The 14,538-nt window shown below is 40.0% G+C and overlaps 1 protein-coding gene and 1 long non-coding RNA gene across 2 annotated transcripts in view; both read left to right on the top strand.

Annotated features, from left to right (window-relative positions):
• The window catches only part of alk (ALK receptor tyrosine kinase), a 921,668-nt gene that overhangs the window by 220,070 nt on the left and 687,060 nt on the right, over positions 1–14,538 (top strand). The window lies entirely within an intron of this gene.
• LOC135778227 (uncharacterized) lies at positions 1,890–5,872 on the top strand. The gene is made up of 3 exons (XR_010544461.2): positions 1,890–3,243; positions 3,571–5,510; positions 5,838–5,872. It is a non-coding gene; the product is annotated as an uncharacterized lncRNA (long non-coding RNA).

The following is a 14,538-nucleotide window of genomic DNA, read 5'->3' as shown; positions in this document are numbered from 1 at the left end:
CACTGATACTTATTTTAGGACGGTCACTTATAACTTACCGTCACTCTTGTGCCTTAACAGCACAAAAAAAGATAAAAAAAAATGGTTGGGATACCATACTTTAATATATGAAGAGCTCAGATGCAAAAGCCACTAAACGCCATCTCTGTCAAAAATTAGATAATGATATTAACCGAACGCCCTTGGCACTCATTTAATTCAGGTAATTTAGAAATACCATATGGTGGCAGAATCCATTTATAGTTTGATTTAAATGAATGTTTACAAGATTTACAGATAAAAGATGGATGACATGAACTCCATGCTCAACTTCAATTGGTAGTTGCTTCTAGAATATGCTTATCATTTGCATAAAGTTAAAGGTTTTTCAACTTTGTCTCATTGCTGGACATCCCCCATACGGTTGCCAATGGTCAAGGGGGTGCTCACCCTGTGGTCTCTCTGGTTCCTAACACCCCAGTATAGTGATGGGGACACTATACAGTCAAAAAGCACTGTCCTTAAGATGAGATGTTAAACCAAGGTCCTGACTCTCTTTTGATCATTAAAAATCCCAGGATGTCCTTTAAGGCGAGTAAGGGTATTCGCTGGCATCCTGGTCAAATTTGCCTATTCACCTACTAATCATCCCCATATATACTTATTGGGTCTTTTCTCCACCAATAAAACTGTTGTGTGGTGGGTGTTCTGGCGCAATATGGCTGCTGTCGCATCATCCAGGTGGATACTGCATATTGGTGGTGGTTGAGAAGAATCCCCCCTTTTTTATGTAAAGCTTACCTTGCTTTATTAATGGCTACTGTTGGTTAATAGGTTACCAATACCACCATCATTTGTGGTATTGGTAAAATTTTTTGCACATTTTGAAAAGATTTGTTTCACGTTTTGATGTAAATCCCACATGTGCTGCAGTGTTTGTGCTGCTTGGCAACCAAATTGCTGCACCCAGAGCCATAGAGAAACAGAGTCGCCTCATCTCCGTTCACTCCAATGGAACAGTTTTTTTTACCACAATGGCGGATCATGGAGCCTCTCAAGTTACTGTCATCTCCATAGAGCTGCAGCAGAAAAGACTGAATGTGATGAACTTGATGAAGGTTTTTATACTTATACCGTTTAAAAAAAAGATTGTATCTTAGCACTACTTCAAATCAAATCACTTTGTGCATCAATGCGTTTGTTGTGGATTATTTCTCATTAAATTAGTATATTTAGGGGAAATTACTAGAAAATGGATCAGGCTAGGAAAGGCTTAGGATAACATTAGCAGCACATAACAAACCACAAACAACCGTTTAATGGTAAATTTTGTTTTCTTATTGCAGATTCATCCATTATTGTGTAATTAGAGAGGCTATTAAATGTGATGTCCGTACATAGTGCATATTTATATTTAGTGCATATTTATTTATATATAGTAGTGTTTTCTGCTAATACAAATGTTAAACAACAAAAATTTATATGAAATTGATATACGGTACAGTGATTGTAAAATAAATTTGGCTAAGTGTGCTATAGGGTGCCAAAATATAATTTGAATGGCATAAACTGACTCTAAAAATTGATCTGCCTTTTCAAAGAACAGCACCATCCAAACAGGTAATCTATATAAATGTATCAGTTATTATTAGATAACACTTAGACCAAAATTGCCCTCTTTCAGTTAATTCTTTCCAAGTGCACTAGCTTATAAGCTAAATGCTCTAAATAAATTACTGGATTGTGCTTGAGGTCACAATTGTGAAGCCACCGCGGCGCCATTTTGGTATGCCCAAACATATTAAATTAATATGACTTTATTAGATTTCAATGATAAAACAGTAATTTACCTGTCTCTGTTTTTATATCTGGAGTCTCCCTGTACATTATTGTCACAAGGTGACGATCTTTTGGGCGGAACCAAAAGTCGGGAAACTTTGGTTCCGCCCGGATGTTTCCGTCCAGACCGGAGAACAGGAACACCGGACATCCGGCAGATTCGCGGAGGCTGTAATCAGCCGATTGGGCACAGCTGTGCCTAGTTAAAAGAGATCGCCAGGCAATTGGATAACTGAAGCACAGAAAGGAGTATTTAAAGCACAGTTAAATGACAGTTCAGGAGTTCGGGCACGAGAGGGGGATTGACACGGGGAGAGCTCCTCTGCTTAGGGCAGGAGAGGTAAATACGTACCTTTTGAAGAGCCCGCAGGCTCTGTTGATCCGGGCTGCGCTAGAAGCGCGCGGAAAGAAGACAGGAGCTGCCTGGGGTGAAAGAAAGGCGATACGTGAGTGGAGAAAAGGAGCACCCCGAAGAGAGCATTGTGCTGTCAAGCCTGTGCTTAGTGTGTGCTGGAAAGCGGAGCTGTGCTCATTTTTGGACGTGGTGGCTGTCTGTGGTTCTCTCTCTCTCTCGTCGTAGTCTTTATTGTGGACCTGCTGGAGTAAACAGGAAAACCCTATGGGTAAGAAGGAACTTTGTGCTAACCAATACTGAAGGAGTAAAGCAGGAAGAAAATTGACCTTCTGGTACAACGTAAACAAAGGCTACCCGCCGTGAGTATACCCTTTTTGTGTGGAGTAACTGGCAAAAATTAACTTGTGTAACCATTGGAAACCTCCAGGAGAAGGAGGGCGGCCCTACCCCTACAAGAGTGTGGTGGGCGAGCCGTGAGAAGTCCAACTTCAAACAGCCACCGCAACGAGACTTATTGTGGTCGTATTTCCCATCGCCTTATCATAGCCCAAGCGCAGTGGAGGACACCGGGCGCTTCCCCTGTTGTGGTGCACTTATAGTGTGGTGAGTGAGATTGTGTAATAAATCTTTTTCACGTTTGGAGTGGTGCTGTGTATTGCTGTGGGTTGCTGTGTGTCTTGTAGACGAAGCCCCGCATCATCCATTTTCTTCCACTGGGCAGAGGATGGAGAGGCCAACGACTACAGAAATCACTGTTACTATAAGTAGTGTGCTGTTTGGAGTGCGAAGGGACGCAGACTAAGAGCTGTCCGTGACCGTGAGTAAACCATTGGAAAACATTTCGTGGTGTGAACTTACCTGTGCCTGCTTTCGTCGCAGAGTCAGAGGCGAAAGGGTCCGCCGCCCCGTGGTCTCTACGAAAAGGGCGCCCCCGTCTGGAAATCGATCGGCCTATGGGCATTGGAGATAGGGCAGCGCTCGACCCGGTGAGGTGGTGTGGGACCTTCGCCCCTCTGTTGACCTACGGAGGAGAACCATACCTACCCAGAAAGCTGTAAACAGCAGAGCCGGTGAGAATTACTCGAAGTCTCAGTAACAGTGTTTTTGTGTTCTAGCGGCCACCTGTGGAGAGAGAGCAGAACGAGAGTGAATCATTGAAGAGCAAACTGTGAACGTGATACCTACCCAGAAAGCTGTAAACAGCAGAGCCGGTGAGAAATACTCGAAGTCTCAGTAACAGTGTCTTTGTGCCCTAGCGGCCACCTGTGGAGAGAGAGCAGAACGAGAGTGAATCATTGGAGAGCGAACTGTGAACGTGATACCTACCCAGAAAGCTGTAAACAGCAGAGCCGGTGAGAAATACTCGAAGTCTCAGTAACAGTGTCTTTGTGCCCTAGCGGCCACCTGTGGAGAGAGAGCAGAACGAGAGTGAATCATTGGAGAGCAAACTGTGAACGTGATACCTACCCAGAAAGCTGTAAACAGCAGAGCCGGTGAGAATTACTCGAAGTCTCAGCAACAGTGTCTTTGTGTTCTAGCGGCCACCTGTGGAGAAAGAACGGAAAACGAGGATGAACATGAGGAGAATGGACTGTGTGAAGATACAGTGGTGGTGGAGGAGAGCCTAGAGTGGCCATTGTTTTAAGTCCCCCGTTTCCCCTTCCCTATTTAATATTTTTAAGTAATTTAATAAAGGATATTTTAATTTTATGCTTACCTCGTGTGTCTGGTCATTGGGGTGGCTTTGGGAATCTCCTCGAGGTGGAGAAAGGGGCGTGACCTTATTTACACCTGGGTCCACCCCTACCTGTGACAGATTTGGCGTAGTCGGCAGTCCACCTCGGGTTGAGACCAAGGTCCCCCAATGGCCTACCACATTTCTTTTAAAGAACAGCTCCCATCAACACTCCATCAGTCCCCAAACAACGCGTTCTCGGGACGAGAACGGATTGGCGGGGGAGGATGTCACAAGGTGACGATCTTTTGGGCGGAACCAAAAGTCGGGAAACTTTGGTTCCGCCCGGATGTTTCCGTCCAGACCGGAGAACAGGAACACCGGACATCCGGCAGATTCGCGGAGGCTGTAATCAGCCGATTGGGCACAGCTGTGCCTAGTTAAAAGAGATCGCCAGGCAATTGGATAACTGAAGCACAGAAAGGAGTATTTAAAGCACAGTTAAATGACAGTTCAGGAGTTCGGGCACGAGAGGGGGATTGACACGGGGAGAGCTCCTCTGCTTAGGGCAGGAGAGGTAAATACGTACCTTTTGAAGAGCCCGCAGGCTCTGTTGATCCGGGCTGCGCTAGAAGCGCGCGGAAAGAAGACAGGAGCTGCCTGGGGTGAAAGAAAGGCGATACGTGAGTGGAGAAAAGGAGCACCCCGAAGAGAGCATTGTGCTGTCAAGCCTGTGCTTAGTGTGTGCTGGAAAGCGGAGCTGTGCTCATTTTTGGACGTGGTGGCTGTCTGTGGTTCTCTCTCTCTCTCGTCGTAGTCTTTATTGTGGACCTGCTGGAGTAAACAGGAAAACCCTATGGGTAAGAAGGAACTTTGTGCTAACCAATACTGAAGGAGTAAAGCAGGAAGAAAATTGACCTTCTGGTACAACGTAAACAAAGGCTACCCGCCGTGAGTATACCCTTTTTGTGTGGAGTAACTGGCAAAAATTAACTTGTGTAACCATTGGAAACCTCCAGGAGAAGGAGGGCGGCCCTACCCCTACAAGAGTGTGGTGGGCGAGCCGTGAGAAGTCCAACTTCAAACAGCCACCGCAACGAGACTTATTGTGGTCGTATTTCCCATCGCCTTATCATAGCCCAAGCGCAGTGGAGGACACCGGGCGCTTCCCCTGTTGTGGTGCACTTATAGTGTGGTGAGTGAGATTGTGTAATAAATCTTTTTCACGTTTGGAGTGGTGCTGTGTATTGCTGTGGGTTGCTGTGTGTCTTGTAGACGAAGCCCCGCATCATCCATTTTCTTCCACTGGGCAGAGGACGGAGAGGCCAACGACTACAGAAATCACTGTTACTATAAGTAGTGTGCTGTTTGGAGTGCGAAGGGACGCAGACTAAGAGCTGTCCGTGACCGTGAGTAAACCATTGGAAAACATTTCGTGGTGTGAACTTACCTGTGCCTGCTTTCGTCGCAGAGTCAGAGGCGAAAGGGTCCGCCGCCCCGTGGTCTCTACGAAAAGGGCGCCCCCGTCTGGAAATCGATCGGCCTATGGGCATTGGAGATAGGGCAGCGCTCGACCCGGTGAGGTGGTGTGGGACCTTCGCCCCTCTGTTGACCTACGGAGGAGAACCATACCTACCCAGAAAGCTGTAAACAGCAGAGCCGGTGAGAATTACTCGAAGTCTCAGTAACAGTGTTTTTGTGTTCTAGCGGCCACCTGTGGAGAGAGAGCAGAACGAGAGTGAATCATTGAAGAGCAAACTGTGAACGTGATACCTACCCAGAAAGCTGTAAACAGCAGAGCCGGTGAGAAATACTCGAAGTCTCAGTAACAGTGTCTTTGTGCCCTAGCGGCCACCTGTGGAGAGAGAGCAGAACGAGAGTGAATCATTGGAGAGCGAACTGTGAACGTGATACCTACCCAGAAAGCTGTAAACAGCAGAGCCGGTGAGAAATACTCGAAGTCTCAGTAACAGTGTCTTTGTGCCCTAGCGGCCACCTGTGGAGAGAGAGCAGAACGAGAGTGAATCATTGGAGAGCAAACTGTGAACGTGATACCTACACAGAAAGCTGTAAACAGCAGAGCCGGTGAGAATTACTCGAAGTCTCAGCAACAGTGTCTTTGTGTTCTAGCGGCCACCTGTGGAGAAAGAACGGAAAACGAGGATGAACATGAGGAGAATGGACTGTGTGAAGATACAGTGGTGGTGGAGGAGAGCCTAGAGTGGCCATTGTTTTAAGTCCCCCGTTTCCCCTTCCCTATTTAATATTTTTAAGTAATTTAATAAAGGATATTTTAATTTTATGCTTACCTCGTGTGTCTGGTCATTGGGGTGGCTTTGGGAATCTCCTCGAGGTGGAGAAAGGGGCGTGACCTTATTTACACCTGGGTCCACCCCTACCTGTGACATTATCACAAAGCAAACGTCCTGATGAACTATAAGATATTTTAACACATCAGGTATGGTACAACTCTCAAAACATTGATTTATCATAATCACAAGTTAAGGACCCACTGCATAAAAAACTTGTTTAAAAATATGGTGGAATAGCATCAATGGAGGAACCAGATGGCTTTAACCTAATAGAAATAGGTTCAAACTCGCTAAACTCAGCAGAACAAACAGAAAAAATGGAAGGTGAAGATATCCATAACCTGATATGACTGATCCTATTAATAAAAAAGCATTAAAATAGTAAAAATAGTTTCAGGTCTAAGGATTTTTTTTAAATAATTGCTGTGAAGTATCTGGATTTCGATACTCTGACCGCCTTCTGAAATTTAATTTCAAAGGAAATTTTGAGCTGATCCTTCTTCCACTTTCACTCGGCTCTCCTAGATCTTTCTCGGAAAGCAAATGTTGTCATCAATCCAGGGCTCAGATCTAGGTTTAAGTTTTGTGGATTTTACTGGAGCAATTGAATCTAAGACCTCCACAGTAGAGTTCAGCCTGTCCAAAAACTCCTCTTTATGTTTATGAAGTACTTTTTGCTTGTGTTTTAATTTGCTAGCCTGAATGAGTGCATTTATGTCTTCATAAAAGCCATCTTAAATAGCTAATATAGTTATGCAGCGTTTATAATTCTAGATTTCTAGCTCATGCTTTACAAACTGAAGCAAGTTTTTTTTTTATTTACGGTCATAAATGACACATTTTGGAAATCGAGGTCTATATTTTGTGCCTTTTAAGTAAACAGTAATACTGGCTGTGAATGATGTGATGCTTAGCAGAGGTAGAAAAAAATATAAAATATTCTACTTAAGTACATGTAAAGTTACCGGTTTAAAAATCTACTTAAGTAAAAAGTAAGTCATTTTACTCGGAATAAAAGTTACTTTTTACAGCGGAGTGAGGTGGGGGATTCTAGTATAGTTAAAAAAAGGACAAGGCAATATAAATCTCATACTAGTTGTTTTTAATTAAACTAACACCTTTTTCATTAAAGTGCAATAACAAAAACTAAATAAAATAAAAAGCTTTTTATAACTAAGAAACATTTATGGAATTGTTTAATGATCTTTACGGGTGCATTACACACATTTGAGGCAAAAAAATATGAGATCAGCAGCTAGTAAATGCAATCATTATAGTTAGGTTGTAATTGATTTATTGCTGGCAATTCCGTACTCAGGAGCATGAAGCCTACCTTCCATATAAATTAAACACTCACTTTGCATCGGTGGAAAGTGGTGACTTAAATATGACCATGGGTTTCTTTCAAAGGAATTTAATTGAGGGTCTGCATCAGCTGGCACCTATTTTTCCATGGTTCTTTTTGTGAGTTTAACACGTTCCCCGCCCATCGATCAATCAGTATCCATGGCGCACCCTTATGCATTATTTTATTTATTGTATTACTCAATAACGGATATGATTTAAGTTGTAACAAAGTACAGTACTTTAAACAAAACATACTTGAGTAAAAAGTGAAATTACAGATTTTAAAAACTACTTAAAAAAGTAGAAGTACACACACAAAAAAAAATTATAATAATTTGTTACATTTATATAGTGTTTTTCTGTAGCACTCAAAGTGATTTACAATATGAAAGGGGGAATCTTCTCAACCACCACCAATGTGCAGCATCAACCTGGATGATGTGACACCAGCCATATTGTGCCAGAACACCCACCACACACAAGCTTATTAGTGGAGAGGAGACAGTGTGATATAGCCAATTAGTATATATGGGGATGATTAGTACTGTAGGCCAATGGGCAAGTTTGGCCAGAATGCTGGGGCACACCCCTACTCTTTTTCGGACATCCTGGGATTTTTAATGACCACAGAGAGTCAGGACCTCAGTTTAGATTCTCATCATAAATGCTCTTAGGAATAGTCTTAAGCTATTGATTAAGGAGACATCCCAAGTCTCACAGAAGTTCCGAGAGTCTCTCGCATATTCATAGCGGCTCCCTGATGCCTGCAAATTAGTTAAAATCTCCGGAATCTAGAGCAAGCGAGCGAGTAAGAGCGCATATGCTCAATGTCAATATCCACGTTACTCTTTCTTACCGCCTTTACTGATGTAAAAAACACATAACAGCAGTGTCGTGGACACATGCGGAAGTTAATATAGCATCTGTTGGGCTACTTGCTTGTTTATGGACTACGATTACTCTTTACTGTCTGCCGCTGGTTGTGTAAGCAAAGACAGCTCCCGTAAGCCTACGAGCCAACCAAACGACCCAAGATTAGTTTGGGACAAGAAGAGATAAAGAATGAGGATCAATATCGGTGTTGCATTATCTGGATGGAGAGAGCTTCGCGACAACCTTTAACTAGACAGAGATGCCGATCTTGCTTGTGTTTACACAACAGGGGAGTTGTTTTGATTCGTAACCTTTCAAAAAGATTAGTGTGTAGACTGCAATCAGTGCGTCTTCCCGCAGATGATATAGTGCACATCAAGAGGTATTGTACTGCAATATAACATAACGCAACATTCAATGGTGTCATGTCAAAATCTTAATTTTCAGACATTTACTAAATTCAGTATTGGATAGAGTTTGTTACCGTAGCAGCTACAGTGTAGCTATCATAATTTTACATCATAACCTCACAATAAGAATTGTACTGTCAATAAATTCTGAACACATTCTGTGTTGATCTGAACAATTCTGTGCTGTGTTAACACAATCAAGTTGGACTAATACTCTAACATCTATGACTAACAATTTCGTTTTGAACATTACATGAAACCTTACATGATGAAATAAAACGAAGTAATCAAACACAACATTTATAAAATTTGATGACTTTACCTCATCCGTTAACAGAATTTCTTGTTCCTGTCTGTTGATGGCCATTGGCCATTGAGTTAAAGACAACAAATCCCATAATTCCACACTGCTTTAAATAAATTTTAAACATAAACAATTCTTTATCTTTACAGAATAAAACTAAAATAACACCCTCATTTAGCATTCTGGGAACCAAAATCTAAAGGAAAAACAGAAAAAGGTTTATGAGGATTTCTTGTTTCCAGAATGCTTTGCATGAGGCTGTTTTTTATAGTTTTATTCTGTACAGACAAAGACTTGTTAATGTTTAATGTTCATATAACTTTGAACAAACTGTTGCCAGTAAATAACATAAATTTAAATCTACCTTAAGTTATTGGAAAACAGCTGCATAACTTCAGCAATGTTTTACAGTTTTGGGCTATGTATGCTACAGTATATTAAGATTTAACTGGAAAGTAAAACATGTCTGTTGGTAGCAAGTTATTCCTACTGTAAACTTTGACTATGCATATAGTATACATTAATTTAGACTAATATATATATTTATAAACTGAAGCAAACAATTATTTGTTAATTTTCTCTGTGTATGTTTTGATAATCGTTCTGAATCTGATCTCTAACAAAAGTCCTTCACAAAAAATGCAAATATTTCAGCCTTTTGCTCAAAATGTTAAATTTTTTTAGAAAAATACCCATATTTAAGAGTTTATAAACAGAGAAAAAAAGATATGATGAAAAGTTGTTTTCCCTGTTTTGTTTGTTTGTTTGAAAGCATTTGATATATTTGTATGTTTGTATATTTTCCTAGAAGGCATTTTGTGAATCAGCACTGAGAGCTAAGCCACTAAGAATGAAATCCTAAAAACGCCCCTGGTAAAACACAAGCGGCGGGCTTCACACAGGGAGCTTATATGCTTCAAGAACGGACACCAGGGCTTAATTTTAGCCTGTCGGAACAGGATCCGGAATCTCTTGGGTTTGGACTGTCTGTACTAATATATAAATGTATTAGTATTTTAGCACATAGCATGTAGTTTTCAGCACTGTTTTTTGGTGCACTCCGGGACCTGCACCTGCCCCGTCACCCCTCTGCTCTAAGGGACTGTTTACACTAGGTAATAAGATGTGTTTTCATCGATCGGAAATCAGCCGCTTTAGATTTATAAATGAAAGGCTAAAAATAGCGCTGTTCACCGTGTGAAACACGGAGAAGGCAGTCGCGTGTGGCTGTTCGAATCCATTCCATCAAATGTGTGTTTACACTACAAAAGCAATCTGATCGAAAGGGGTTTCGACTACCTCTGAATGTGGTTGAAAGTGGTCGAAAGTGGACGAGCTCAAAACGTTTTGAACACCATTTACACCTGGCATCGTCCACTTGTGATCCGATCAATGAAAACGCATGTTAATGCCAAGTGTAAACACACTCTTATTATAGGGAGATTATGTATGTTAAAATCTGCAGTTGATTAGTAAAGATAGTGCCAATTTAAACTTTTGATTCTAGTTTCAACACAAATATTAAGTCAATTTCTTACAAATCTACGTGTATTATACATGACAAAATGAAGTTGAATTTACTCAGTTATTTATTCATTTAGAATTACTCAAATTATTCAAAATTTTGAGTTATTTTAACTCATATTAAAAAAAAGAATTCAAAATGTTAAAATACAGTTTAATTGTTTTATTTTTGTTTAATCTACTAAGGCACAGAAACACTTATGTCATTGTTGATAATTCCAACAGAAAAAAGTTTAATTGCATCCAACAAACATGATAAGATACAACTACACTAATGTAATTATTGTACGTAGAAATTTGCTACAAGTAATTTACATTCATCTGATGTGGAGTGTAATTTTAGTAAAAATTATACTAGGTCAATGTAATAGTCATCATTTTTAGAAAATCACACTGGTTTAATTAATGCAATAAATTTACGTAAAAATTTGCCACGCAATTAAAATACGTTCAACTCATGAGGCATCTTTTGGAGTCTATAGTAAATACTGAAGTATATTACAATATTTTATGTGGTCAGTAAAGTTGGTCGTTTTATGTTCCCTGCAGCAAAATAATTTACAACCCTAATTCACCATTTTATATAGAGTTTTGAGAATGTGGAGATGTCAAACAATGTCAAGCAAATGGTCCATGTTGACATTTCCTATGCAGCTTCTAGTGACGGATGGATTTGTGTCACAAAATAGCACCACAGCAAAAAATGTCTGATTAGATATATAGCCAATGAAATATATAGTACAACCTAGTGTGATATAGTGCACTGAAAAAAATATTCATTCAATTTACTCAATGTTTTAAGGTAAGTGGTTGCAATCAATTTATTTATGCTACATTTAAACAAAAAAGATTAGTAAAGTAAAATAAAATAAAAAACTTTTGTTTAAATGTAGCTTAAATAAATTGATTGCAACCATGTAAAGGATTGAGTAAATTGCATGAATATTTTTTTTCAGTGTGTAAAAGTTTAAGTGTTTCTATAGAACTGTCATATGCTCATATAGCTCATACTCCCAGTTGTCATCTTGTCTCTCTGTCCGATATGTAGAAGAATCTAAAAAAAAGTAAATGCCACTTGTGGAAGTCCCCTGATGCTGCTAATTGAATTTATTTCTGGATCACTGCACCACCACAAAACAAAACCCATGGGAAGGGCACTAGATCATGTCCTTTGAAACATGTCTTTTACTTCACCCAGTTATGCTTCTTATTGAGCTTTTGTTTGTTTATTTATATATTTATTTAAAGAGAGAATGTTCAGGTTGAGCAGGCCTAAGATTGGAGCACCAGGCCATGATGGGTGATGAAGGGTGAGTCGGTGCAGAGTTAAGGTTGAGCCTCATTGATCAAATGATGAAGGGCTCATGAGGTCTCAAAGACAAAAGCACATCCAGACATGGGTGGCATTGTGATGAATGGAATGTGTCTTTTGGCCAAAGGCGGGAGGACTGTGGTATGCGGAGGATGGTGGTTGATGAATACAAACATGAAAAAATGACCATGTCCTACAAGCTTGGTGAATTATTAAAGAGAAAGTAGAATTTTTTAATGTGCAGAATAATGTCTAGGGAGGGGTTTGAAATTTTGTTACATAGCTTTGACAATTTATTCTGACCAAGATTATCCTCCAGGTTAAACAGAAAAAAGATCTTCTGACTTAAGTGTTAAGCAAGCAATCCTAATTTACTTTTTTTGCTGTTTAGAGCTGTGTATATCTCAGAAGAATTATATGAAGGGTTTAGACTTGCAAAATCTGTATCAACTCTAATTGTGGCCAAAAAGCTAAAATTCCATAGACAGATATTAAAAAATGGTTTATTCTGGACATTCCTAAGGCTCAAGCGTGATCAGTCACATGACATTTATACTGTAGTAAAAGTGGTTGGCATACTCTGTAGAACTTTAATAAAGCAAAGGTATAGGCATACTTTCAGAGCTGCATTAAAGGGAATAGTTTTCTCAGTTTTAATAGACCTCATGGACAGTAATCTGCCACCTGGACTGGTCTCATGCTGAATATAGTTACTTAAGAAATTTGTACTCTGTTTACTATTGATTCTCTTTTAATGGTAATTTGGAATGATTAAAGACTATATGTGCACCTGTGCTTCTTTGAGTACTTGAAATATTGGCCAGACTTTTCATTACTTTTCACAAAGGTTAAAACGACCTGAGACAGATTTTAACCCACCAGCAATAGTCCAAAACGGTGTAGCGATTCAGCGGGAGGAGGAGAACGGCGTTATTTAAAACACCATAAACCTCCAACCGAAACACTACGGGAATTTAAGGGAATTTGGGGAAATTCCCATATTTAGCTCAAATGGAATAATATGTACAATTAACTAATTAATTATACAAATTATTAAGATTTTAAACTGATTTAGCAGAATAATAATAACAATTAATTAATGTATTTGTCCAGCAAATACTCATAATTGTTCATTTAAGAAGTTAATTCCGTGGCCTTTAGAAAATAACATTCTTACTGCTATAAAGTATTTTTAAGCATGTAGCTTTAAGATCTTAACGGCAGATTAAGTGACATTTATTTCATGAGCATTGAACACAGAAACAATTCAATTGTGAAATGCAAAACCGGTTTATTAAACTACGTTACACTACAAAAACACACAAGACTAACTATACATACAAACAACAAACAAGAAACATATATGAAAGAGAAAGAATGGAAAATTAAAAGAGAGAGAGAGAGAGAGTAAAAGAAGGGCAATATCACTATAGACTTAACTTCTGCACAAATCATCAGAACTCTAAGAATCACCTTAATTAAAAGGGGCAATAACTTTTTACAGCGAATGAACAAGCGATACTTGCGTTTGGCTTTTGTGAGGCACGTGTGTACGTCCAGCTGTATGGGCGCGTATGCGAGGAAGAGAGTTCCTGAGTTTGTGGTCACGTGACGGAGTCCTTGGAGGTGTCCGTAGGAGTTGTTCCTTTTTGGGTTAATCCGTTGGTCTGGTTAATCTGTGGCGATTAATTTGTCCAATTTGTTTAAGTTTGTCCAAGTGTCAGGGTGCCCGAAAATAGAAGGATAGTGGTCCCACAGCAGGAAGCTGAGCTGGGAGCTCAGCTCCACGCCGTGAACGGCGTGTCGTCGAGAACTGTAGGCCAACTGTGTGCTGAATGAGCATCGATGAATTGGGGTGCAGGCCTCTTAACCTGAGTTTAGACCAACCCCTTGAAGTTCAGATGACCAATCCAAAAGGGTGTTGATAGAGTAGGAAAACTTTGTCTTTGTTTTACCAGACCCATTTGCATAGATGGACTATGCTAAAGATTTTGTTAAATAATAATTTTGATTAATATTTAACAAGTTTGATATCAGTTATGGTATGATGATGCACATCATTGATCAGGAAAGGAAAAGGGGATTATTAAGAGTGTAAACAAGGTATGGTTTGAAACACACATCAAATAGTAATCTCATGAATGTGAATTATGAGACATGCTAAAATGAACAAAGCATCCCTATAGTGTTACAAGAAAGTGGTTCATTACAGATACAAACATATAATACAAGGATATATAATATATACAATTTAAACCAATTTATTTTGGTCTTAGCTGTGATCTTAGACAGACACATTTTTGTGTCATGGCTGCTTCGTCTCTGCTCACGGTTTGAAGTTTGCTTTGAGGTGTTAATTTGCTTAGATTGGCAAATTATAACAGCCAGAGACAGTCAATAGGTCTGGAAATGTGTGTTATCAGGAGATTAGGATCTTCTGATGAAAGTGTCCGAGCAGACCTGGTGACAAAACTCAATCTAGGGTCACAGCATGAAACCGTTAACGACCCAGACTGAAAGGACCTCTAGTTGACGTCCAGCCAGATGTTACATATTCCCCCCTTCACGACCGTTAAAGGCCAGGGAGACTTTGGCGGGCGATGATCAG

The sequence above is a fragment of the Paramisgurnus dabryanus genome, chromosome 17 (genome assembly GCF_030506205.2).
Source record: "Paramisgurnus dabryanus chromosome 17, PD_genome_1.1, whole genome shotgun sequence".
Classification (NCBI taxonomy): Eukaryota; Metazoa; Chordata; class Actinopteri; order Cypriniformes; family Cobitidae; genus Paramisgurnus; species Paramisgurnus dabryanus.
Note: the sequence above shows the minus strand (reverse complement) of the source record. Positions and strands in the feature narration are given on the sequence as shown.